The 24,722-nt window shown below is 40.9% G+C and overlaps 1 long non-coding RNA gene across 5 annotated transcripts in view; it reads left to right on the top strand.

Annotated features, from left to right (window-relative positions):
* The window catches only part of LOC137855512 (uncharacterized), a 69,916-nt gene that overhangs the window by 23,771 nt on the left and 21,423 nt on the right, over positions 1-24,722 (top strand). The window contains exons 2-5 of one of the 5 annotated variants that reach the window (XR_011095782.1): positions 2,327-2,514; positions 9,732-9,824; positions 12,284-12,550; positions 12,994-21,869. This is a non-coding gene — a long non-coding RNA (uncharacterized lncRNA). The other 4 variants (XR_011095780.1, XR_011095779.1, XR_011095778.1 and 1 more) reach the window with 4 other exon arrangements.

Raw genomic sequence — 24,722 nt, 5'->3', positions numbered from 1 at the left:
GAACCATCTTTCAGTGGAAAAGCCAGTCACTTCATCTGATCAGCAAGCCAACATTTTGAGGATCATTAGGCAGCCCAGCACAGGAGGATTGTTTTGAGGAACATAGGACAAATGGAGGGCACGGTGATGGGCATTTCTATTCTGGCATACCCTAAATCCTGAATGCTTGAATAATTTACTCTTATGCGTAGATCCTTGGTGAGAGGACAAAACAAGATCTAATAATGTTTCTTTTATGCAAGTCTCAACAAAATCATAGCTCTTGCTTGCCAAATAACGAGGCTGCTGTTCTTCCTTCTTTTTTGAAGGCTTTGTATGAATTTTTGCAGTCTTGGGTTATTGCCCTGGGGAACAGACTATAATTTGAGTGACTGAACATACTGTCTTTGTTTTGACTTTGAACAGGGTCAGTTCTAAATAAATTATGAATAACAAGAAAAATGCAGCAAACAAACACGGAAGCCTCCATGTGACCAGCCCAGACAAGAGCAGGCCTTTTGTATCAAAGAAATTTTTGCAGCGGAAAGTGGATCTGTTCATATTTGCAAACAGCAGTTAAAAATCCTGGTGATGACTGCAAGCTGCACGTTCTTATCATGCTGATGGCTTGTGTGCTTCCTTAACCTTTCCATGAAGGGCTTTCTCAGAAAGAAGCCCCAGTGTGTAGTAAGAAGGTCATACAAGTTCAGATGAAGAAGACACTGGAAGGCTTCAGCATGGGTGGGCCATCAGAACGACCTAAGCAGAAGAGCAGAAGGTCTGTGAAGGGTAATGGGACATTCAGGTCACCACAGATGAATTCCCCCATTGGAGGGGTGGGCAGAAAGTGGAGAGATAGGGCTAAGGACAAACGTCCTCTGAATGACAATTGGCAGTAAGGTCTCTGGCAATTGTGTGGGCACTGGGCCGCCCACTCAGGGAGACAGACTCACTTTTCCCAGCTGGGACAGCTGGATAATTTGTGGCTTGCCATCATTCCACAGACGTTGGTTGGTCCTAATTCCCCCCTCATTAATCAGCTGGAGAAGAGCTGTGCAGAGAGGAGTGCTTCTCTTGGTTTCTGCAACACACATTTTCTGCCACTACAGCATGTGTGCCCACAAAACAGGATATGCAGGCTGTGCATTTCCTCCAAGAAGGGTTGGAGATAAAGATGTAACTCCATATATGCTGTGGTCACTTTGAGGGGGAGTTTCCCAACTTCCCTCCTCCAGTTTCATACCAAGCTCAGAAGCTTGCAGGACTGAGCATCCCCAGCAAACTCATGGCTGCAGATGCTTCTGGAACTAATTGGCTATTACTAACAAATGTCTAGGGAATTATAAGAAAACAAACCAAAATCTAGTATAATAATAAATATTTATTTATTAACTTTGGTCAGGGATGACAAATTTCTAGTTAATAAGAGTTTTATCCCTGTTTTATGCTTCAGAACTGGTTTAATTAGAATTCAATCTTTTTCTGATTTAAACTGAATTCTCTGCTGTAAATCCTAACATGTAAGCAATGTGCTGATATGTGAGAATGAACGAGTGGGCTGGAAATATAAATACTTCAAGGAGTAAAAGAAAAATAGTAAAATTATAAGGTAAAAAATACGTAAATGACAAAGAGTAAGCAATACTCTGTTTTACATAAAATAGGTAAGAAAAGGACATCAATTATATTTTTTAACGTAATTATATCTTTTTGATAACTATAAAAGAGTTTGTGGCTGCCTGAGGATACTGTGGGAAAACATCTACATTTTAGCAGTGTTATCTTCTCCGTCTGTTCCTATGACTTCTGTGTACTGCTGTTGTGACAACAGATCAGTTACAGCTATTCTAGTTTCCAGCTGATTTGGGATTAATGGGTCATTTTAAGGCCTTCTCTAAATCAGCTGCATGCTCCACATAAATTATATGTGAGTCAGGGTGTTTTGTTTTCTAAAGTAAAGACAATGTTTTCTAAACCAATGTATTGCTATAGACGTTCAGCCTCATTTTGCCTTATTTGTTCTTTTTCCAATGGAAAGCAGAGAAAAATGTAGTGCAGGATACTGTACAAACGTTCTCTGTTTAGCCGTGTGGTGTTAATATTTTATTCCAGTTCTTTTCAGTGTATAAACTTGGAGCTCAGTGAGGTAAATGGGAAAGCTGGAATTCACAAACATAGCTGCAAATCCCATCAGCAGTTAAAGACAACAGGTCTGAAACACTCCCCAGTGTGTATGAAATCCACTGCACAAACACAAAGTAGTCGCTCTGGGTTAAATAACATTTACAACTTAGATGTAAGAATACTTACAGAAATTATTCCATTTAAGCAAGTTCATCTTTTCCAGAAAGACCCTACTGAGTCACTTGAAACTTTATGTCTGACAGAGAGAGAAACCAGCCAAGAGTGGCTCCAAACAGCCAAGATGTCTTGGTCAAGTGCAAGAGCTGGGTTGTGACAACAGAAGGGGATGTTACGTGGCAACTGAGGAAAAGCAGGAACATGTTTAGCTTCCAGCAGCACTAAAATAAACAGGTAAGAGTGCTTGCCTGGATGGCGATGTGTGTCTGTTTCACACCACAAAGTACTATCTGGGATATCTAAACACATTCCCGGCACATGTTCTTCCAGCCATCCTTCCTCTCCCACATCCATGCCTGGGGCTAAGTACAAGCAACCTTATTCCAGCCACTGTAGCACAGCCACAAGTGGGAAGAAACCCAGTCAATTTTTAAAATTAACTATCAGTCCCAGAGACTCAGCAGTGGAAACTGCAGTGGCATTTAATGGGCTTCACTACATGGATGTGACCTGCACTGTCTTGGTAGGAGCAAGTTCTCTATTCTATCCTGATGTGTTGAGACAACTTCTTGTGATAACTCAAATCTCATCTGCTTCACAACAAAGGTCATAATTCCATATTTTTGGGGGAAATAAAAAGGAAAATGAACAGGAAAAAAAACAGGAATAGGAAAAGGAAAAGAAAAAGGAAAAGGAACAGAAAAAGGAACAGAAAAAGAAGAGAAAGAGAAAGAGAAAAAAAAAAGAAAAAGAAAAAGAAAAAAAGAAAAAGAAAAAGAAAAAGAAAAAGAAAAAGAAAAAGAAAAAGAAAAAGAAAAAGAAAAAGAAAAAGAAAAAGGAAAAGGAAAAGGAAAAGGAAAAGGAAAAGGAAAAGAAAAAGAAAAAGAAAAAGAAAAAGAAAAAGAAAAAGAAAAAGAAAAAGAAAAAGAAAAAGAAAAGGGAAAAGAAAAAGAAAAGGGAAAAGAAAAAGAAAAAGAAAAAGAAAAAGAAAAAGAAAAAGAAAAAGAAAAAGAAAAAGAAAAAGAAAAAGAAAAAGAAAAAGAAAAAGAAAAAGAAAAAGAAAAGGGAAAAGAAAAAGAAAAAGAAAAGGGAAAAGAAAAAGAAAAAGAAAAAGAAAAAGAAAAAGAAAAAGAAAAAGAAAAAGAAAAAGAAAAAGAAAAAGAAAAAGAAAAAGAAAAAGAAAAGGGAAAAGAAAAAGAAAAAGAAAAAGAAAAGGGAAAAGAAAAAGAAAAAGAAAAGGGAAAAGAAAAGATTTGGCCTTACTCAGAGACACCTAATGATGGCAAACGCAGCATCTTCTTTTGTAGTTTGTTCCAGCAACTAAGTCTCACAGCTGAAAATGTCTGTCACTGTTTCTGATTTGAATGCACTTGGATTTAGCTTCCAAATATATATATATGTATATTTTCTCACACAGGAAATTACACAGAAATTGCACACAGAAATTGAACCTCCCTTCAGTCTGTTTTTAAGAACTACCAGATTATTCCAGTTTGTGAGTACAAGGCATTTTTTCCAGCCTTCAATTCATCTTGGTAGTTCTTCACTGCAGGTTCCATAGCCTTTCAAATCCTTCTGAAAATCAGGACACCAGAATTACTCGCTGTTATCTATGTTGACAACAGAGCTAAATTTAATTCACTGCTCCTCTGATTATACACCCAGGATCTAGGCTGCTGGCACTGTCCCAGGTGACTGTGCTGCTCCTTGTCCAGTGTCACCTCTCGAGCTGCCGTAGGGAGTTGATATTCCTGAGGATACCATTACCTACCCAGTGGGAATCGCCCGGTTTTTGTCTAGCTGTGGTTCTTTGATGCATGATTCTCATTTGGCTGTAACATCACAGCACGTTTTGGCTGTGATGCCATACCTGTCAGAGGGCGTGCCCTCCTATTTCTTCTTCCGTCAAGCTTCTTTATCATGCAAACTGGTAATCTTGCCAAAAAAAAAAAAAAAAAGGAAATCAGACTTTTTTATGAACGGATTGATTTCTCATAAAGCCATGTGGATCAACATTAAATTCTCTGCCTTTTCTCCTTCTTTTGTTTTCCAGGCCTTTTGCTATTTTCTGTTTGTTAATGTCTGATGTCAGGCTCAACAGCCGAAGTTAGTCTGCTGCTGACACAGAATCAGCATGTTCCCACACTTCTGGGATGTGCATGGTGCTCCAAGATCTCTACACAATTATCGTCAAAAAAAGGCCATTCTGCTTTTTCACTAACACCAATACAAATTCTTTTTTTTTTTTTTTAATTACCATCTTTGATAGATTGTCATCTCCCTCTAACAGTTGGCTGGTATCACGGTAAGTATTTTGCTCCTGGTAGAACTACAATTCCTCCAGCAGTCTGTAAGCCTGATGAGAGACAGGCTGTACTGCTTCTGAGCACAGAGCCAGGCAGCACAGCACCCTGCAGTGACCAAAATCAATTGCTGAGGAAAGCTGATAAGGTCAGGTGAATCGCCCCATGTGCTCTGCAGGCAGCCTGCCAGTAGGCTTGTATTTTCTTCTGTTTTGCTACACAGCATATTTTCTAATTTGTATTATTTTTCTTTACATTCCCTACATTCATGTTTATGTATGTGTACATGTATGTACACATTTTTTGTATGTAAACTTTTTTTGTTTGTGTATATGTACATACATGTATACACTCTCACAAGCTCCTCCCTTCACTATTAACAAGCACATAGTTCAGCCAAATCTCTCTTGATTGCAGAAGAGTTGCTTTTTAGCCGTGGCTAAGAAAATTTTTGGATATGCCACTTCAGTACCTCTTGATGTTTCTTCCCTGTACTGACCTAGCTAAGGGAATCCAAATCCCACTGTAACACAGCTGATTAGCTGTCTTCCATTGCTGGCTTGCTCAGAGGGCACTTTCACACAATCTCCTTTTTTCCTCCCTGTTGATTCACTATTGGTTGATGCTCACCTGAACATGAGCCAGCAGTGTGCCCAGGTGGCCAAGAGTGCCAACAGCATCCTGGCTTGTATCAGTAATAGTGCAGCCAGCAGGACCAGGGAAGTGATCATCCTCCTGTACTCTGCTCAGAGACATTTCATCTCAGAAAGAGCAGTCAGGCACTGGGATGGGTTGCCCAGGGAGGTGGTGGAGTCACCGCCCCTGGGGGTGTTCAAGGAGAGGTTGGACCTGGTGCTTGGGGACAGGGTTAGTGGGTGACAGTGGTGGTAGGGGGATGGTTGGACCAGATGATCTTGGAGGGCTTTTCCAACCTGAATGGTTCTGTGATTCTATAGTACTGCTCAAGTCCTTAGAGCAATTTTTCAACAACATTGTGGAATATATTTAGAAGGTAGACCCATTAATGTCTTGACTGTATAGAAGTCTCTACAAAAGGAAAAAGATGTCTAGCAGATAACAGGAATACTGTTTACTGTATGCACTGCCATAATCTAATTAAAAGCATCAATTACTATATATTTGTAGGCCAAACATTCATGATGTAGAGAGCAAGAGAGAGTACCTTAGATGGGTTTGTCATTTGGTGAGCACACTGTACAAGAGCATGTGTCATTCATTTAATTTAATGTATGATAACAACTCCTTAACATGATTAGCACTTCTCTAATTATGATTGACGTGAGAAATAGTTCATCAGTCTCTCCACATACGCAGCTTCCATTGATTGTTAAAATGGAAAAGCAAACACATTTGACAGTCAGCAGCCCAGCTTTTTGGAAAGTTCCAAAATCTCTTCCAGCAACATCCCAGTAAATCTTCAGTTGCGTCTGAAATGAGTGGCTTTACTCCTATTCTTCTTCTTTTTTTTTTTTTTCCTTTTTTTTTTTTTTTTATTTTACAGCGGGTGGCATTTGGCTCTTGTGTTGACATGGTCTCCAACAGGTGGCTTTAGCTGTACAGTTACCAAACAACAGTAGTGACAGCAATAATCTGCTCCTGTACATGAAATATATGAGGTATGACAGAGTCAAAGGACACTATAAAGTACAAGAGAAAGATATACAGATAAGCTCTGGTCAGTTCTCTCTCTGTCTCTCTCTTTTTATTTTATTTTTTTTTTCTGATGAGCTTATCAGATCTCTTCTCATAAAAAGTCCTATTTTTCCCATTCTCTGACTCCAGCCGTTGCCTAAGGGCATTCAGAAGGCAAACACTGTGCATATTTTTCTAAAACTTCCAGGAGCTGCAAGACAAGGGGTTTATATAGAATGCCTTTTCTCTTAAAAAGTAACCCTTTGGTGCTCTTCAAAATTTGCAACTTTTTTTTTTTATTATTTTTTTGGCGTATATGGTGTACCAAATGCAGCTGTATGACAGTATCATCATACAGGACCTCAATTTTTTTTTTTTTTTTTTTTTTTTTTTTTTTTTTTTTTTTTTATGTTAAATCAGTCCTTTGTGGGAGAAGGAGTGGACTGTCACTTGTGCTGGGTTGCTGACAGCCTGAGGAGTGTGTCACAGATATTGGCTTGACTCCCTAGACACCGAAGTGAGCTGCAGAGCCCCCAGCCTGGCTCCAGGTTGGGGCCACTTCTTCCCTGTCAGAAGGCTTCAAAATGAAATCTTCATACTCAGCCAGCAGAGAGGGCTGGAAACTGGTGCCTGTGGTCTGAGACTTCAAAATTGTTTTGAGGAAAGGGGAGGAAGGGAGGTAAGGGACAGGATGAAAAATCCGTATGTGAACCTGCCTCTTTGTAGTCTTGGAAATTCTTTTTTTTTTTTTTTTTTTTTCCTTTTTTCTTCTTTCTAGGCTTGCAAACCCAAAGATTAGCTTCTGTAACCACACTGATAATTATATAACAGAGCATTTATAAGTGTGTGCTTATACTCTTATGGGCATTGCTTTAGCAGTATAAAAAGCCTTTAGACCATCCCTAGATGGTAGTGTTTGTTCAGACCAAAACCCTTCTCTAATACCATGATTTCTCTGTGATATCTAGACCCAGATACCTGGCTGAATGCAGAAGTTATTGGTGAACAAGGTGGAACAGGGGACTACAGAGTATGAAAGGAGAAGCAGATCTGCCCTCTTGTGTAAAAGGCATCTACTGCATCTTTTTTTTCTTGAATCTGAAATTAATTTACTCCTTGTAAAAATACATGAGGAGAATATGGGAATATTTTGAGCATTTTAACTTTACCATGAAGTGAAAATGAGAAAAGAAAGGATGAAGGCTGACATTCACACTTTAAAGGTGATTTATATCTATGAATTAGTTTGTAAACCTAAGGGTTTATAAATAAACTAATGTGAGTAGTTTGGACGTGAGAAACTACTCTAAATACTTGGGCTATCAGACTTGAAACTGTGAAAATATGAGAAAAACAAAAACTCTAAGAGGGATAAACCTAATTACCAGGGAAACTCAACCAGCTGCAAATTATTATCCATTTAAAGTAAGCTGCTTTTTTTTTTTTTTTATGGGTGAACAAAATAGCTTGAGCATTTTCATTTCACTCATCACAGCAGTAAAGGCTTTTAGACAAGATTTGGGCTGAGGCAAGCATATTTTGCCAGTCTTAATTAAAGCAGAAAGGGACACAGGGCAGCTGACTTCATAGGGTTGGTAAGGTTAAGCTGAGTTTCTCTGTCCTCCTCCCCACAGCTGTTTTCTTCAGAAACTTCAAGGCCAGCAGCTCTCTTAGACCCTCACCTTCCCAAATCCCATGTATTAAGCACTTTAAAAAAAATACTAGCCCTTGAAAGCTTATCTGAACGGCAATATCAAAAGATTAGACTCTTGGCAAAAAAAAAAAAAAAAAAAAAAGATGAAAAAAAGGAAAAAAGAGAAAAGAGAAAAAAAGAAAAGAGAGAAAGAGGGGGGGGAAAGAAAAGAAAAGAAAAGAAAAGAAAAGAAAAGAAAAGAAAAGAAAAGAAAAGAAAAGAAAAGAAAAGAAAAGAAAAGAAAAGAAGGAAACAGAATAAAGAAAAAGAGGAAAAAGAAAAAAAAAAAAAAGAAAAAAGACAAGCTACCACTGCAGAAGAACCTTTGAGAAGACCATGAATTTACAGCTTAATAGGGCAATTTGGTGTGAAATCTGGATGCAGTTTTTAAACATAGGCCACAGCAAAAAGTTTATTTACATTTTGTCTCTTCTCATCCAGTAATGCACTTGGTCTGATGGCATCACTTCTTCTCTACTTTCAATGAAAGAACAATTACAGCTTGGGCCTGAGGATATAATAATATGCAACAAAATGAATAAACTCTGCAACAGATAAGAATTCCATCATCCATAGAAGCGATAAAGGCTGTTTAGGTATTTTTTCATACAATTTTCACACTTCTCTTTCTCCAGAGTGCGTTGTAAGTGGCCCAGAGAAATAAGCCATAGAGTGATCTCACAAGAACTAGACTACTTTCCTCTGCAGCAAAATTACACCAACAACACATGTGACCCACTAGACTGTTTCTAGTATAATTTCATTATGAACACCCCCCTTGTTTCCCCCTTTTCCCTAGGACACGCATGAATAAAAAAAAAAAAAGTGAATGAAGTAAATTTTCTGCCAATGAAATGAAAACAATTGCTATTCTGGTTTCTTCTTCTCTGCTGATGGTCAACTGACTCTTTACCCATGTTAATTTGATTATTGCAGACTTGGGAGTCTGTGGATTTTGCTTTTTTTTTTTCTTTTTTTTTTTTTTCTTTTTTTCTTTTCTTATTAAACTTCATATTTAGTCTCTGTCTAACATTTGAGGCTGCAGTTTGAAACGTCAGTGATCTTGAAGCTCTGTTTCGTCTTTGCTGGGGCCATTCTCTCTGTGCTGTGTGACCAGCATAGGGACAGTTAAACAGGGTACAAAGGGATATGTCAGGGCAGACTGGGAGAAAGGCAGATCAAATGTTTACATAGAATCGTAAAATCAAAGAACAGCTCTGTTTGGAAGATGATCTTAAAGATCATCTACTTCCAACCCCCTGCCATGGGTAGGAATGCCACCACTAGACCAGGTTGCCCAAAGTCTGGTCGTGAACTCCTCCAGGGATGGGGCATCCACAGCTTCTCTGGGCAGCCTGTGTCAGGGCCTCCTGGTCCTTCTGCCACCATCCCTCAGCAGCAGCACAGCCCCAGGACTCTCAGAGAAGCCAAGACATCCTCGAGAGGTCTTTGGGCCATCACAGCACTGCCCCTGTTGCTTGCTATTTCTGCAGAGGTGTCTGTCTCCCTTGCAGTCATTTAACCATGGATGCTTTTAGTGTAACTTTGAACTTGTATATTTTAAAAATGGGAGGAATTTGCAATAGAGTCAGCACATGGCAATATCTGGATGACTAATAGCCAGCAGAGGTTAATGTCCCTTAGCTTCCTCACAGGCCATCAACCCCTAGAGCTGTTCATTAATTGCCTGAAATAGCCTATGCCATGGTCATTACTGCTTAATTATTCAGATAAAATGAATAATATCAAGTCTAGGACTTCAGTTTTCAGAAATTGAGAACTCTGTCTCTTTTCTTTCCCAGGCAGGTTGCAGGCACATTCTACATTCAGTCCAGCATTTTTTTTTCTCCCTGCTTTAATAAATGATGCTTCATGCCTGTTGAGCTTTCATAAAGGTAAGGACATTTCTTACCTATTGGATAGCCTATAGAACAGACAAATAACCAGCTTATATTCAGTTATTGTTGCATGACTGAACAAATAACCACAGAAATCAATCACGGCAAGTAATAAATGAACAAACCGGAACCCATAGGAAGAGCTAAACTCAAACTGCAGAACAGATGTAGAATATGACATGGCCCTACTTTCTGGTCCCCAGCTACCTGAGAGGCACTTTGAGCCCACACTCCTGAGTTTCCTTTCCTGGAGGCCAGAAAGCTGGGGGAAGCTGTGTTTCATAAAGGTACCTAACTCGCACCACCCAAGCCCTCACTACCCAATGCTCCTTGACATGTCCTTCTACGGGATGGTGGTGACCTCCATCAGATCCCTGCAATAGATAAGGCACCTGATATCCCAGGTGTACTTCTTTCCTTCCCAGGACAAAAGTCTACATGGGGTCTTTGTGCATCTGAAGCAAAATGTATGTGTACTTTTTGTTAGCTCCAAGGAGGGGTATCTGACCTCAAAACTGCCGAAGCAGTGAGTGCCAAATTCATCATAACCCAACTGATGCTCTGTGCAAGAAATGGTGCACCAGATCCTCCCTGCGTGGATGCCTACACAACAGCGGCCCAGAATTTCCTCCTGGGCATGTTTTGTCTGGTGAAACTCTGTGGCCAGCAAAGTGGAAAAGATCACACTTGTCAGTCATAGCAGTTTCTTCTGCTTCAAAGATCAGTGAATTTGTTAGTTTGTAGAGTCCAGAGAAAAGAGGCACCAGCAGCCAGTCCAAGCATGATGGTTCATTATCAAAGGTTCAGAGAGGTTTGGATCCAAGGTTTTGATACACTTCATCAAAGATCACTTCCCAGCTATTAATTTTCATATCCCAGTGCATGCTTAGGTTTCTGAAGCTTCTTCTGACCATGGTATAGTTCAGAGTATGGAAATTATTTGCAAGCCAGTTGTCCATTGCAAGGTGAGTTTATCACTTTCTTTACATTCACTCAAAAACAAAAGCATATGACAGGTCTGTATGCCTTACATCTGACAGCTCTTCTGCCAAGGCAGATGAGCAGACCAAGATTTTAGTTTAGGAAAGTGTGTGGGTAAAACTTCCCATCTGATTAAAACCATGGTCATCATCTCCTCAGCTGCTTCTTTTATGAACAACATTTTGAGAACCTGTCTCTGTTCCTGTTTATGTTCACATGCAAGCCACAGGTTGATGAGTGGTGTGTTTCAGGGTCTGTGTTCAAAGCATGCTGATGTTGGGTCTTTGGGGGAAATCAGCCTTGTGTGCATAAGAACTCCCTATAAATCAGCCAAAGAGTCCAGCATGCATGTAGTGACCTGCAGGATTTCATGATCTGCTTCTCAATATAGCATTTTCTTCAGATTCTGTTGGACACAGTTGGATATTAGCCTCTCACATTTCAATACACAGATAAATGCCATGTGAGGTTGTCAAGAAAAGATAAAAACAAGAAAACAAAAATGTTAGAGAATGGATGCTACATGGATATGTTTGCATTGGTAAATTAAACAGCAACAGGATATGAGCCTGAGCACTGTTCTTCTAGGTGACTATGCAGCTTGTCAGTAGCATTTTCCCTAAAGCGTTTTGGTCAAGACAGCCAGCAATCCCCTACACCATGGGAACAATTCAGAGGTTAGGATGTGCAGGGACAATCCCAGCAGGAGTCTGGACATGGCCATGCTGGGGAGCTTTGAGAGGAGGAAGGAAAGGTCGTGGTGTCTAGCTGGCTGGATATGAGAATACATTATCACTTTGTTTCCAAGCTGGAATCAGTCCCTTTTCCATTTTGCACTAAGTGTAAACATGGATTATGGGCCTAAAAATTGTGAGATTTGTAATCCTAGTCCTTTGAGAGATTTGTTGCATGACATCCAGTTCATTACTGGGTTTGTACTAATTGAGATCCCTGTTTGCAGACAATTGTCTTTTATTAGATCTCTGCTCCGGGACAACCATGCATGTGTACGTGCATTGAAAATTGTAAGAAAAATGCACAAAATGTTAGCTAGCTCTTTGGGTTTTGAAGATTTTGAAGATGGGAAGATGTAATGAGGATTAAGTCAAATCTGAAAGCTGTATGTATAACATTTGATTTACTGGGTAGTGAAAGTAACATTTTCCCATGGGCTTTGTCAGCAGCCCACAGCAACAGACAAGATTTGGACAAGGTTGTAGAGAAGGTGGCTCCTGGGGAGGGCCCAAAGCTGTGAGAGAGGGAGTTAAGATCCAGTTGCTATGTTTCCCTGCTGCCTCCTGGCTGCCAGAAACACCACAGCTACACAGAAGCCTTCCCATCACTCCTTGCCCTGGTTTCTTACCAGTTACTCAATAACTTCTGCATTATCCCCAGGGAAGGCCAAATCTTAAAACTCCTTGTTTGCTTTCTTTTTTTTTTTTTTCTTTTTTTCCCTGTTATTATTTTCATTTTAGTGCCTCTCCAGTGACAGAAACAAAGTCCCTGGTTCAGAGTTCACTGAAAAAAATGAAGAGGCAATGCAGAAAGCAGGAAGAAATGGATGAGTGGAGAGGAGGATGAAGAAGAACGTCCTGCATCCCTTTGGTTGCATCCTCTGACAGCTCTCTTATATGCATATATCCACCATGCACATCTTGAGGATCCAGAGTATGTGTTATTGCTACCATATTACTGCGCTACCTGTCAGATCCATGACAGATTTGAGCTTCAGAGGGGAGATGGTAAGAATACAAAAAGCTTTTTTCATGCATTGCAGAGCTGCAAAAGGAGAAGCAGCAGAATGAGAGCAGTAAACAGAGAAAGAAAAGATGTCCATGGCTTTATGGGGGATAGAGGGGTGGGAAGGGAAGATCAGAAGGGCATTTGCAGAGGCAGGACTACATAGGGTCTTGATAGTGGAATAGAGATGTCTGATTTTTTTTTAAGCTGTGTGGGTCAGGGAACACAGGGTGGGAACACAAGGGGTGGACAGACGATGTGTTCAGTCTGAAGGAAGCTGTTCCTTTTCCAGAGGTGGGTCATCAACTAAGAAAGTATTTTTGTCCAAATGTGTTCATTCTTCTCTAATAAAGATGCTATTGGGAATTCCCAATGACTGTGGGATTATGGAGGTGTGCTTCTGGCAGCTTCACTTGTATAATAATTCTCCATCCTTGTTGCACAGTTCAGGCTCACAAGACTCATCTTGGTGCTGCTCCAAGGAGAGATAAGACCATAAATCTGGAGATGAGGTGGTAGCACCACAGGTTGGATCCTTTCAAAGATGGCTCTGATCTGGTCATCCAAAAGGCAGCATCTGACATCCTCCAATGTGCTGCTTCTCAGGATGGGACAGGGGCTGACATGCCAGGCACATGTCACCCATGCTCCGATAGGTCCCGATCGGTGGCACACTGCCCTGCAACAGCCTGGTATCCCGATGTGTACCATGCCCTAGGACACCTCATTTCAGACATCTCTCCTAATGATGTGCTGTCCCTTGCATCAAGCGAAAAGAAATTTGACAGTACAGATGAAACAGAAAAAACTTTCAGGCTTCCACTTTCTCCACTGAATTAATCATCTCTGGCAGATTTGTGGCTTCCTCTGACCCTCAAGTTTTACTGTCTGCTAGCACATCAGGCACTGATTTTCCTCTTTCTTTCCCCTACAGCAAGCATTACAATGATCCTTCTCAAAGCTGACAGGGGCAGGGCTGATTTCCAGTAAAAGGGCACCATACTTAGCTGCACAGGGTAAGCGAGGTTAGGGAAATAGGTACATGGGAATAATGACAGCACAGAGGGCAGCAGACTTGCAATACGTTTATACAGTTAAATGTAACCAGTTCAGACACTAACATTTTTATTTTTTTTCATTGCTCACAGGAAAAAAAATAAAAATCTCCCTACTTGCTCTGTTTTCTCTCTGTGAGCACTTTCCTATTCTCCTTAACCTCTGTGTTGCAGTGCAGCTAGGCTGTGTACACGTAGATATGCTCCCTACCCTGGGGAAGATCCAAGATAAGCAGAGAAGTGACACACAAATGGCAAGGGGGAGAGAGCGATCTAATCGACTAGCCGCAAGCTTGGTAGGGTGAGATAGGAAAAGCACACAGAGCAAAGGGAAGCAGGTTTCTGTTGGGAGATGTGTGCTGCTCTCCCCTTTCTCCTGCTTGCCCTTGTCTTTCCACTCTCTTCTCCCTCGTGCCCTTGTCCGTGCTTCCCAGGCTGAGACGGTGCGAGACTCGGGGGAGGTATTGCTGATGCGGGGCTTGTGCAGGTTTTGGCTGGTTTGCCTGTTTTCTTGTGTCATTTGCTGCCTGCCTCTCCTCACTGCCTCCAGCCTGGCACAGCAATTTTGGCTGCTTCTTGCTGAAATTGGCTCCCCTCCTTTCTTGCTGTCTGGTGAATACCTAACACCTGCCGGTGGTCCTTGGATTTTAGCTTTTCCATATGTCCTCCATATTGCATGAAAAGGTGTAAAAAAGGGCCCTTTTCCCCCCTCCTCTCCCTTCCTCACCCCTAAAGCTCTTTTCAGGTGCCGTATCTGAACCCAGCAATACCAAATCATTTCCTGTGCTCTCACTTCACTGTGTAGCTCATCCGTGGGTGGGGTGAGAGAAGACACAGCTAGAAGTAGTTCCCCGCACTGAAACATTTTGTTTTCACACTTTGGGTTCCACCTCGGCCTGTTTTTCAAACTCCCCTTTTCTAAAACATTAAAGCTTAAGACAGAAGCTGAGTACCTTTGCTTCAGAACAAAGCAAGCATTTCACATCATAAACTGCAAACTCTTTTTCTGTCTGTTCCATCCACCTGGAAAATCATTTGGAGAGGTAGGAACAGCCTCAGGGCTTCTCATCTCTTACCTCTACTCCAGGTTCCCGGTACAGTAAGAGATCTCAAAAGGTTTGACATGAATGCAGTGGACTTCCTTTACCATGAATATCTTGGCTTTGGAAGTGTGAGACGGCGGATAGACAAGCACTTGGCTGAGCATCTCTACTCTTCTGATCCTTGTTTCCATCCTCCTTGCTCACTGCCAGTCCCGAGAAGAGCTGTCAGACCACAGCTACCCATTTCACACCTCTCTGGGACATGTAGGACCAGGGCACTGGAGCTGTGTGTTCATCCTTGGCTCTCACCCAGGTTGTCTGTGCACACTTGGATGAGTCCACAGATCCTCCAGCACTCCACGCCACACTTAGCAGAGCTGATTTCTTCTCTCTCCAGGACTTCTCCTACGTAACTACTGTAAATCCTTCAATCCAGATTCATGGACTTACCTTTACACATGGGAATCAAATGGCTGATAAATGGCTCATCCCAGTCATTGTCTCCATTTGCGGTCATTAGGAGGCCTGGAGATTAGCCTACCAGGGGATTGATAGATATGGGGTGAGATGTACTGGTCTGGGCATGAGTCTGAGCTGCTGTGCCCCTTCTCCAAGCCCATGGCAGCTGGTGTAAAGGTGTAGAAGCCGGGGCATGTATGGTACAACAAGCCAAAAAAAATAAAAATAAAAATACATATAAATTAGCCACAGTGACTTCAGATTTGGACTCCCTTCAAGCAAATGTGTGAAATGCGGTGGAGATTTTACATCCATCTGTTGAGAGGACTTTGTCTGCTACCCGTAATGAAACTCTTCTCAACAGCAATTAAATTGTTTGGCCTTGGAATAAACTGCATGTTCTTTGAGTTCTCGGGGAAGAAAATGTATCTGTGGCTGCAGCTGCGCAGACATGCCTTCTGATACCACATCACACTAAAGGGGCTGTTTACCTTCTTAGGGCACGGATAATAAAGGATAAAGATTTCTAAATCAACTTTTGAAAAGACTGCTTCAAAAACACCCCAACCTCATTAATTCAGACCCAGCGAGCTTGAAAAGGCTAATTTTGCTGACCCATCTCAAAAAAGCCCTGAGATTTAAGCAAAGGAAAGATCCCAGTGAAGTCAGCAGGCTTAAAACTAAGGACAGGCTGGTGGGATCTGCATGTACACAAGGCTAAAAGTAGGCTGACATGCTTTGTTAGGACGAAGCCCTGCTGTCAGACCCATTGAGGTGACCCGATTTCTTTGCAGGACTCTGCAGGGGAAATGTGCTCTCCTGCAGCTCATCCCCTCCCTGCCATTTCATTAATCCTAGCTCTCCCACATCGGACTTCATACAGAAAGGATTTTGAAGTACTGCTGAGGGTCTAGGAAGCCAAACCTCATTTTGCTGTGCAGTTCAAGAGGAGGTTGTCGATTCAAGCAAAAATCCCTGCTGTGTGATTTTCCGCACAGTTTGAGGACTGTGATGGAGACGGAGACTTGCCTTGTCCTGTTCTCCATCAGAGAGCCATCTTACCCCTTCAGGGTGCAGGACAACTGCCCCACAGGGAGAGGCAGCTCAAGCAGGGGCAAAATCTTAGGGTTTTTTGTGCCCTCAGAGTGGCATGGCAGAGGTAAAACTTGAGACTTAAAATCCACCAGACAACAGACACGCAGCTGCTCACCTCCAGAGCCTGGGCAGGAACAGGGCAACAGCTACAGCTGGTGCAAGGAAGTAAAGCCATTTGGTTCTTGCTTTTGCCTGGCAGCTGGCTGAAAACAGGACTAGACTGCAGGAATTCCTGTCCTATGCCCAGCCCTGACTTTGTTATGCAGATGTGTGCATGTTACCTGATTTCCATTCTCCACAACTTCCTCTTCGCTAATACGCAGTTAATATTTATAAATACTTAATGAATGCACAGTTTATGTGTATGCACTTCACTGTGGCTCTGCAGATTAGTTAACCAATCTATGGCCAGATCCTCCCTTGCCTACAGATTTGTATGGCTGCAAAAAAGATTGCAGTTTACCTGGTGTAAATCACTCAGAAAATTGTGATTTAAATGAATTTTATAAACAAAGTCTTCAATACTAAAATATGTATATATTATTTTGAGTACTTTTCTTTAGAGAAGGAGAATTGGTAAAACAAAACACCATGTAAAATGCAGAATAAGGACATTCAGTGAGTAGTGAGCACTCTAGAAGAGGGTGAATGAAGGTACTCGTGTCCCTGAGTGTGCCTCTGCCCATTGCATTGTTTGCATGACTGCCTTCATTCAATCAGCTAAACTTCACCTAAGGATGCACTTAAGGTTAATTCAGTGCTGGATAACAATCCGTCCACAGCAAATCTGATTCTTAGCAGGAAACCACCGAGGCTGCCTGTTTTTTCCATGCCCCTTATTTCTGAAAGTAATGGGCTTGCAGAGCCCCCTCTAACCACCAGAGGTCAGAAGCAAAACATCGCAGCCCCGCCACTGAGCCCTGATTTCCTCAATCGGTGCCCCGGAGAGGGAGAAGTGGAAAATCAGCAAAAACACTGCTTCATTCACAACGAGGAAAATGAAGACCATATTAGAAAGGATCCCGAGCAATTCAGAGGGAAAGAGGCAAGTTTAGCAATGAAACCATCAGTCTGCAAGCGTGGGAGATGGGAGACGGGCAGGGAGATGTGCTCTGCACCCTTTGCTGAATATAACAATGATTTGTTGACATTTGTTGTCCTTTTGTGTTTGGTTATTCATGAATGCTAATGTAGGAAACTTCCCGTGCTTTTCAAGAATGTGTGCAGAACCGAAAAGCCCCATCAAAACCTGTGTGCATATTCAAAAAAGGCACTTGCCTGAAATTGTGCTTTTACTATTTGCAAGCACATTTCTGGAACGCTAAAAAAGCATCTGAGCAATGAAGAGAGGGAATTTTCCCAGCCATAAAGCCTGTATCAGCTCACAAACAAGAAACAAGACCACTTGATCTCATTGATCAGCTGTAAGACTGCAAAACTGGGAAGGCTGCAGAAAACCCAGGGTGAAAATCGGCTCAGGTACCCACACCGTAAACCTTTAAACAATTATTAAAGTCAAGGACTGCAAACTGCATGCAGATTGTTTGCAAAAGGCAATGTGCCTTATCAGACAAATTACTCATGACATAACACAATCTCCTCTCCCTGCCCCTTTGACCACTCTAGCAGGCAACATATGTTGGGAAAGAAAGGGTCAAGGTTGGTAAAACAAAATGGCATTATTTTATTTGTATTTTTTTAAATTCAGGAAGTGTCAAGCCAAGCAACTGTGTGGCAGAGAAAGTACCTGGCTCTGCTGTAAAGCAGAGCCATGTCCTGGCTGGAGTTCTGTGCACTGTCATTTACTGGTGGCCAGGATTAGTCATCTCCTGCGAGGGATACACTTGAGAAGAGGGAAATAGCATTAGACAAAGAAAGAATGACACTAATGAGGCAGAATGTCCCAATTCCCTCTATGGTTCTACAGCTCTACAACACACGTACTTTCAATATAAGTATAAAGGAGCAATTATATTCATATTTTGAAAAACAAGTTGCTCTGAGAAAACTCCATAGTCTGTTTTTACTGAGACATAAGGTTCTTGAATAAAATGAGGTTTATTTTTCAGAACTGGTAAAACACATTTCTGAGCAATGACTAAAAGTGTGCTTCATCTTGCAGTGAGTTATTACTTACCCCTCTGAAAGAGAAGTTTATTACAGAAATCCTGACAGCTCATTAACCACCTTCCTAAAGAACTGTTGTGCGGTAATAAAACTCGCATCACTCCATCTTCACAGCAAAAGAAAAGATAAAATGAGCAGAATGTTTGCATATTGCCTTCGATCAGCAATCACAAAACAAAACAAAACAAAAAAAACAGGCCCCCAAAACCCAACTTTGTGCTGTAGTGGAGTTGTGATAGGACCTGGGAAATGAATGCCTTCTGCAGAGAAAGGCCACCCCACCAGGGCTCCTCCTTACTTGCCTCGCTGAGGACCAGGTGCTGGAGTCAGCTCCAGTTATTATTATGCATTTTATCTGATCTTGGTGGGAAGGTGCCAAGGAGCACTTGTTGCAGGAATCAGGTTTGATTCATGTAGCACTCGGCCACCTCCTTCAAGGTCTTCTCAACCATTCCCATCTACTAGGATTTCATCCTTCCTCTTTCTAGGGGGCTGTTGGTGTGCAGATAGGCACAAGTCCATCTTCTGCTGCCATAAAGCAGCTGTTTTTATTTTCTTTATTTTTCTTTCTTTCTGATGACCTTCGAGATCCTCAGGTCCAACAATCTACCTGACCTACTGAGTCCCATCACTACACCTGACAGCTTCAACCTTCCCCTTTTTTTGAACCTGTTCCTAAAAATCTAACATAAAAGAAACTCAGCAGTTTCTGCAGGTTCTAGGATTTAACTACACCTTTGCTGATGCAAATCAGGCCAATTATCTTGCATTCTTCGCTTAGCAGACAGAGGAAGTCTGATCTTCCTCGTTTTTATTATAACCTTTGATGAGCTGGGTGACTGGTTCCTGCCCTCCCTCACCCCCTGTCCTCCAATCTTCTCCAGAATAAGCACAGCAAAATCCCTGAATTTATGCACAAGTAATATAACTCTCCTATCATATTTCATTTTCTCCTTAGGCCTCTCTGCAGCTTGTCATTATCTGTCTTTAAAGTGTGGTTATCAGCCCTGGCCAGAGGAACACCCTAGCCGAGGCCTTATCATTATGAATCAGAGCATGTTAAATAGTTCCGATGCCTTGCACATGACATCCCTGCCAGAAGATCCAAGAATGGGAGTTGCCTTTTCTGCAGCAACATCACACACACATTTTTAGTTTGTGAATCACAGCAACTGCCAAATTCTTTTCCACTGCACTGCTGACTTACTGTTAGCTCTCCATTGTGTATTTCTGTATTTGAATCTAATGGCTAAAGGAAGAATTTTGCATTTCTATTTACTGAGACCCTACAAGCCTTGAGTCACTTCCCCAGCCTGTCAAGATCATTTTAAATGTTATCCCTGTCCTCAGAAGTATCTACATTATTTTCCAGCTTTCTGTCACTTACGAACAACAGAAAAATATTTTCTGTTCCATCTGGCAAATTGCCTAACAAGACCAAATCTAAGGTAAATCTCCACTGAATATTATTTGAAATGCATCCCAATTTGACAAATAAATAAATAAATAAATAAAACTTTGCATGTGTTTTTCCCTCAGTGTTTTTCTCTCAGTCCACCCATGAGCTAGGTGTCTAAACATCTGTCACAGGCAGTGGAGGCTGGAGACCAATTTTGCTCATCCTTGAGTAAGCACAACATGGTCAGGCATGGTCAGGTAAATTCATCCCTAGGCTCCCTTGGCTGCATTGGCTAATTGCTCTGTTTGGTTGCCCAGAAGTACTCGTACCATGATGCCCTCACAGCAGTCTTACAAGGCTGACAGGTCGGACGCAGGATGTATGGGAAGTCCACCCGGCTTTGAAGTGGTAGCTGAAGGTCAGCCAGGAGACATGCAGGTGGCACAAGACACTTTTATGTGGGCAACTGCAGCGAGCCCTAAATGTCACTGCAAAGGAAACATAGAAAGCTATCTTATGTGTGGACACCTCCACAATAAAAAGAGAAATCTCTCTGCATGAACCACAAATCTGATGCTGCATCTTGTCCTACCTATCTTCATTTTTGCTTAGGGGAATGCCATAACGAGCAGTCTGAAAAGCTGTATGAAAATCAAAGCAAATCAAGTTTTTTATCACTTAGGCCAATTATTTTCTCAAAGACTGGAATTAGATTGGGTTTACATCATTCCTTTCGATAACTCCACAATCTCTGGTTTTCAATCGCCATATTATGCATTAGGTGCTTCTGTGGTGTTCAGTTAACTAGCTGTAAGCATCGAAGTTATATTCCCTGAACTCTTGTTTTTAGGACTCTTCCAAACCTGTTAAAAAACATGCACCATATTTGCCATTCTACATTTCTCTCAGCCGTCTATAAAGTCTTGAAAATAATTGTTAGAGACTTGAAAATTGCTTCAGCTAGCCCTCCAAGTTTTCCAGTGTATGTTTCTCTGGGTGTTACCAATATGAACACCTCTATTTACCTAAATGCTGTTTAATCTCTTCTTTTACACGTTCATCCTGGTTTTTCTCCCCATTATTGAAATTAATTGTGGTAAGAATCTAGGTCCAGTTAACCTTTTTTTTTTTTTTTTGTGAGGACTGAGGCTGCTGAATACTTTGTCCACTGTTGCTCTTCTCCCTTGTGAGCTGTCGGACCTGTGCTTTCCTTTGTCTTCCTCTTGTTCTCCTGTATTCCTCGGTGTCCTCCCTGCTCCTTGCTGTTTGAAACATATTTTACAACTTGTTTGTTCTCAATTCAATATTATATATTATGGATGTGACGCCTAGTGGAGAAAGATTGTTCTTTCTCACTGAGGACCAGATGCTGGAGTCAGTTGCTATCAATATTTTTTGACAACAGTATGAAAGCCAGTGATGGCATTTTTTTTTTTTTTTTGTCTTTGGTGTACCAGTGCTACATTGCTGCTTGATTACTTCAGCAATATATGCAAAATGTATTTGAAATGGTGCGTGGATACTTTTTCTGCAGGATGTTTTGAAATGGCCTTTATGTAGCAATGGGCTTTATGAGGCAAAATTGAAAGATACAGGCAATACCCCTGGTATAATCATCCTTAGTCTTGCATCCTTGCTCCCAGCATCTGCTTTCAGGTCATTGAGATAATTTTGTTATCATGTTTTCTTTAGTACTCACCTCAAATATCAATCTAGTGATTAAAGATAGCTATTAAACAAGGTCATGTTGGAAAAATTATATGAGTTTTTTTTGGTTGTTTTTGTTTAGAAAATTCTCGTTAACTCCAAAAGTTTATTAAGATTATAAAATTTCTGGATTCATTGAGAGTGTCCAACAGTAAAGGACAAACATATTTGCTGAAGGCAAGTAGCCCATCATTCAGCTTGGTTGTGATTAAAGCTCAAAATGGTCTTGGACACAATCTTTTGAACTTCAAATTATGGCTCACATGATAGATTGATGCAGAAAATATTTACACTTCATTATGTTAAAAGATGATGGATAAGCTCACAACTGCATTTGATCAGTGAAGTGCAGGAACAGGTCAGATGAAGTAGCAGACAGAACAGCTTGAGGAATGAGGATAGAAAGTTAATTGTGGCCAAGATTAATTTCCTTTATTTGACTGTGCGAGAGAAGAGTTTGAAAGTGTTTGGAAGGTGTTTCTAATTTCGGGAGACAATAATAGTATTTAGCACTCCACATGACTTCAGGCACATAAATTTAATCCATAGCTTTCAAAGCATTTCACAAACACTGTTGTTAATCTTCCTACTAAGCTTTGGAAGAGGACAATTTAGTGAACAATTATTTTGCCCCTACTTTTCCCAAAAGTCCACGGCAGGTCCAATGCAAGAGTACTGCTCTCCCTAGTCAGCACATCTTCAGAGCTCAGACACAGAAAGCCCCCTCCACTCTTAATGTTGTTGGAGAAAAGTGCAAATGGGATCTGTTCTTGCTGCATAATCACTTTGCATCCCAAGAGACTGGGCAATATTACAGCCTGTCTTGGAGCATCATTAGTTAATTGGCAACTTGCTTAGATAGTAGGTCTCTGAACATGTAGCTTCCCTGCAAGCTGATCAAATATTAGAGAATTAAGTCTGGCCACATCCAAATGGAGGGACATCAGAGTGTCTTGTTGTTGTGTCAGGCTGAGCCCCAGTACGTAATATCTCTCTGTTTTGTTTTTTTTATGGTTGTCATGATAAGGAAGCCTGGGTGACCAGGCTTGATGGCACCTTCTAGCCAGGTCCCTAGCCGGGTGAGTCAGGACCTTGGGGCGTGCACTAACATCTGCTATGCAATTGCCTGTGTACATCTGCTGTGTGCAGAACATACAGGCATGTGCACAACAACACAGCAAAGAAAAAAAAAAAAAGAAAAAGATTAAAAGCTATCAGATATGTGAAAATTGCATAATTTCTCTGCTTTTTGGCTCAGTAATGTATTGTTTTCTTCTTGCTCTTCAGCACTGCAAAGGTGCTTCACTGAAGCTTTTCGTGCTCTGTTCCACAATTGCACAAGAAATGTCTGGTCATCTTGAGCATACTTTCCACTTCTCTGTAGCTCATAATCCTCTGTGTCCATTAGAAAAAACTGGTTAATTTCTCACCCTTTGAAATCAAAGGTAGAAGTCCTGTAGTTTTCAATGAGGTCAGTGCTGTCCTCCTGTGTCTTTGCTATCACTAAGCAGAAGCCATTTGGCTTTAGATACTGAGTGTCTCATCATTCTGACTAAGCTGCCAAAAGAAAGAAAAAAAAAAAAAAGAACACTTTTTCAATCATTTTCATTCGTTAGGAAATATGGAGCTGTACACAGACCTTTCAGTTTTCTCAGTATGTGTTCTGTCAGTTTGTCTCCTCTGAGAGAGTCCAATTATGTATGTGCTACAGTGACATTATAAAACAGTCATTTCACAAAATAACCGATTTCACAATGTGATTGCAACATATTAAAAATACCATTTGCAGTATTTACAAATACTGACTATTAACAGGGGCATTCATGGAGCAGATGGGCGTCTTTTCAGCCTGTGTGTACCAATTTGGGGTACTTCACTGGAGGAGAGATTTTTGGAGAGGGGTGGGTAGCTGTGTGCTGATGTTAAGTAGGATGATGACTTTTCTTGACTAGCACAGTCAGATGTAGTCCTAACCATGACAATTAAATAGCACATCTCTCAGCATCCAGCGATGGTTCAAAAGTCACAGATAATATTCATCACATCAAAGTAACCGGAGCTCGTGTGGGGCACAGATCCTGCACATGTTACATAGGCAAAGAGTCAAGAAAGTAAACAGGAATTTCAACTGAACTGTGCCCCTTGTTATCTCATTGCTTTGAAATATAAAAATCTAAGGCTTGAGAGCTATCATTCTCACTCATGCTCTGAATGGGAAAATAAACAAACACATAAATAACAACATATATAAACCTGGCTTCTCTGTACACTTTGGGTTCTGTGCACTTAAACACAAGGATGTGCAAAAAATATTCAGAGTATTGCTGTACCTAAGAAGCCCAGATTTTGAAAAAATATTGAAGTAAGATATTGCTATTACAATAACAACCTATACCAATCATACCTAGTTCTTCTCTAGTTCTTTTGAATCAGAGATATCAACATGCCTTACAAAGAAGAGCAGTATTAGTATTGCTATTATAATTACTATTATCATTAGCCAACAAGAAACGTGTGTCTGCACAGTGCAGATGAACCCAATCAATGTATGTGTACAGAGCAGAAATGCCTATAAATATTCATCTGAGATATTATTTCAATAGTACATCACATATCAACAGAATTGAAGTGATTTTTATAAGGAGTGAGGGGAAATTATATTCTACCAGTTTATTCACTCAATATAGATGACTGGTGAAAAGGACAATGGCCTTGAAAACAGCATTAATCTTCACATAAGATTGATCATTTAATTGCAGTAGTCTTTCATGTAGCTAAATAATCGCTGGTTGATACAGAATTGTACTCAAAATTTACAGGGTAAACACCCATCACATTTTAGACATCATACAATAGCCCAAGATATAATTATCAGTTCATCATTAGTATTGTTAAACACATCACGTAGACACTGAAAATAAATCCCAAAATACCAAACCTTGAACAGCTTCCTAATGGAGATAAAACAACCTTCCTACACAGGTTATTGAGTAAGTTAAAGTTTTTATGTTTAGCTACAGTTGTTGTTCTGCATTTAAAAATAGAAGCTTGATCTGATGTTTTGGGGTAAACTATTATGTTGCTGTGAAGAAAAGCTGTCAAGATAATAAAACATGGGAAGCAACAGAGATGCAAACTCCAGCAGAGGTATTGCTAGACTATGTTATTAATTTTGGATTAGGTGTGAGTGATGGGTTTAACATTTACACTAGAGATCAGGGTGGAAGGGTTCCATGCAATTCTTCTCAATCAAAAACTGCCCCCCTTTATGACCTCTCTAAAGAGTGAT

This window comes from Anas acuta, chromosome 1 (assembly GCF_963932015.1).
Source record: "Anas acuta chromosome 1, bAnaAcu1.1, whole genome shotgun sequence".
In the NCBI taxonomy this organism is placed as follows: Eukaryota; Metazoa; Chordata; class Aves; order Anseriformes; family Anatidae; genus Anas; species Anas acuta.
This window is presented reverse-complemented; position numbering and strand designations above follow the sequence as displayed.